At 41.2% G+C, this 3,198-nt stretch overlaps 1 pseudogene; it reads left to right on the forward strand.

The window, feature by feature from the left end:
- The first annotated feature begins 2,290 nt into the window (after positions 1-2,290).
- On the forward strand, positions 2,291-2,822 carry LOC125147618 (40S ribosomal protein S11-like; annotated as a pseudogene).
- The last annotated feature ends 376 nt before the right edge of the window (positions 2,823-3,198 follow it).

The following is a 3,198-nucleotide window of genomic DNA, read 5'->3' on the forward strand; positions in this document are numbered from 1 at the left end:
AACTCTCAGAGAAATGCAAACATTGCTTAACACCCTGGCCTGGGGCCTAGAAACAACCTCCTGCTGCCCAAAACTCTTTGTCCCAGGAAGTGTTCAATCTTAGATCCAATCAGCCACCTCATTTGTCTCCTCTGTTTTTCATCCTTCTTTATCTAATAGCATAGGATCAGCACTTACCATGATAAGTGCCAGTACAGGCATTATGGAAGACAACCATAAAATGTTTAGTCTAGCTAGAAATGTCTATTTCTAGTCCAATTTGAGAGATGGGACATCCATGTAAGACTTAGAAGGACCTACATTTATTCAAAAACATGCAGTGAGCTTCTACTCTGTGCCTAATACTGATCAATAGAGACATGGGTTTCTGCAGGAGGTTTCTGACTGCTTGGAAAGATGAGCTTTAAATGAATAATTATTTTATCACAATTTTAGGGAAGTGATATGCAGGAAAAGTAAAAGATGCGATGAGGGAAAACAAAATAGGAGCTAGGTTTTGGGGTAGGGAGAGGGTCAGGAAGGAAACTTTCCCTAAGGAAATAACATCTCACCTGAGACCTGAAGGATGAGTAGAACTTCAACTAAAAAGAGAGAGGGGCTTGCTTGGAGGAGTGAGGATTCCTGAAAGAGGGACCAGTAGATACAAAGGCCTGAAAGTAGGGATGAACCTGTGTATGTATAAAATGATCTGAAGCCTAGAGAGAAAAGGAAGAGAGAAAAGGAGAAAGTGGCAAAAAAAAAAAAAAAAAAAAAAAAAGGACCTGGAAAGAGGCAGGATCAGACCTTGCAGAGCACCGTAGACCAGATAAATGATTATCTTACCCTAAGTGTGTTGGAGAGTAATTGAGGCCATAAAGTGGAGGAGTTGCACGGATCAGCTCTGCAGTTTAAATGAATGGAATGTAATCAACCAATTGTCTCAGGCATTTATGAAAATTATTTCATTTAGGGGCACCTGGGTGGTTCAGTTGGTTGAGTGTTGGACTTCGGCTCAAGTCATGATCTCTCAGTTCATGAGTTTGAGCCCCACATGGGGCTTGCTGCTGTCAGCACCCAGCCTGCTTCGGATCCTCTGTTCCTCTCTCCCTCTGCCCCTCCCCCACTTATGCTCGTTCTCTCTCTCTCTCTTTCTCTCTCTCAAATAAATAAATAAATAAATAAAACTATTTCTAAAAAAAAAGAAATAATTTTCTTTTTATTATTGAGAAAGACAAGATCTGCAAGTTGTATGACAATCATTTCATTGACTGAACATCTACCAGGTGGTAAATACTGGAGATCCCCTATCCACACTTTACCCCAGAGTTGCTGAACATCTATTTAGGTAATTAGACACTTGGGTAAAACATAAAGGCAGGTCATTATATTCCAGATGCCTAAGAGCTTCAGAGTTTCAGGAGAGATGGATTCCAGAAGAGACAGAAGAGTCAGAATCAAATACATAGATGTGCTACTTCATACCTATGAGGATAGCTAAAGTTAAAAGGGAAAAAAAGCAACATAACAAGAGTTGACAAGGATGTACAGAAACTAGAACACTCTTGGGGCACCTGGGTGGCGCAGTCGGTTGGGCGTCCGACTTCAGCCAGGTCACAATCTCACGGTTTGTGAGTTCGAGCCCCGCGTCAGGCTCTGGGCTGATGGCTCAGAGCCTGGAGCCTGTTTCCGATTCTGTGTCTCCCTCTCTCTCTGCCCCTCCTCTGTTCATGCTCTGTCTCTCTCTGTCCCAAAAATAAATAAACGTTGAAAAAAAAATTAAAAAAAAAAAAAAGAAACTAGAACACTCTTGCATTTCTGGTAGAAATGTAAAATGGTACAGCCTCTATGGAAAACAGCTTGGTGGTTCCTCAGAAAGCTAAACATAGAATTACCTTACAATCCAACAATTCCACTTCTGGGTATATATCCAAAAAGATTGAAAATAGGGACTCAAACAGACACCTTTATACTGATGTTCATAGTAGCATAATTTACAGTAGCTAAAAAGTGGAAGAAACCCAAGAGTCCATTAATACATGAATGGATAAACAAAATGTGGTACATACATACAAAGGAATGTTATTCAGCCATAAGAATGAATGAAGTTCTGGTACCTGCTACAACCTGGATGAACCTTGAAAACATTATGCCAAGTAAAATAAGCCAAACACAAAAGGACAAATACTATGTGATTTCACTTATGCGAAATATCTAGAACAGGCAAATTCATACAGACAGAAAGTAGATTAGAGATTACTGGGGGCTGGCAGGGGAGTTATTACTTAATGGGGACAGAGTTTCCATTTGGATCATGGAAAAAAAGAGTTTTGCAAATAGACAGTGGTACCTTTTTCAGGCAGTCAGAAAGACGGCAGACATTCAGACAGAGTGTGCCTACCAAAAGCAGCCAATCATCTTTCAAAATAACAAAAGGGTTCTGCTTGGAGAAACTGGCAAGGAGATGCTCCCTCAATACTACTAAAACACTGGTCTGGGCTTCAGGATGCCCAAGGAGACCAGTGAGGGCACCTAGATCATTAAGAAAAGCCTCTTTACCAGTAATGTCTCCATCAGAGGGCAGGTTCTGTTTGGCATGGTGACCAAGATGAAGACGCAGAGGACCACTGTCATCTTCCAAGACTACCTCCACTACATATCAAAGTACAACCACTTTGAGAAACCCACAAGAACATGTCTGTGCACCTGTCCCCCTGCTTCAAGATGTCCAAACTGATGACATAGTCACAGTGGGTAAGTGCAGGTCCTTGAGCAAGACTGTGCAATTCAATGTGTTCAAAGTCACAAAGGCCACTGGTACCAAAAAGCAATTCCAGAAGTTCTGAGACTAGACATCTGCCCACACTCCTGATGAAAATAAAGTTATTTTCCCTGTCGAAAGGAAGGAAGGAAGAAGAAAAGGCAGTGCTGATGGTTGCACAACACTATAAATGTACCTAATGCCATTAAAATGTTTAAATGTTTATTTATTTCTTTTGAGAGAGAGTGAGCACAAGCAGAGTAGGGAAAGAGAGAGAGGGAGAAAGAGAATCCCAAGAAGGCTCCACTATGTCAGCACAGAGCCTGATGTGGGGCTGCATCTCAGGAACCTTGAAATCATGACCTGAGCCAAAATCAAGAGTCAGGACACTTAACCAACTGAGCCACCCAGGCATCATTTTTAAATGTTTTAAAAGTTTAAAATGGCAAATTCTGTTATAT

This window comes from Prionailurus viverrinus, chromosome D2, assembly GCF_022837055.1.
Source record: "Prionailurus viverrinus isolate Anna chromosome D2, UM_Priviv_1.0, whole genome shotgun sequence".
In the NCBI taxonomy this organism is placed as follows: domain Eukaryota; kingdom Metazoa; phylum Chordata; class Mammalia; order Carnivora; family Felidae; genus Prionailurus; species Prionailurus viverrinus.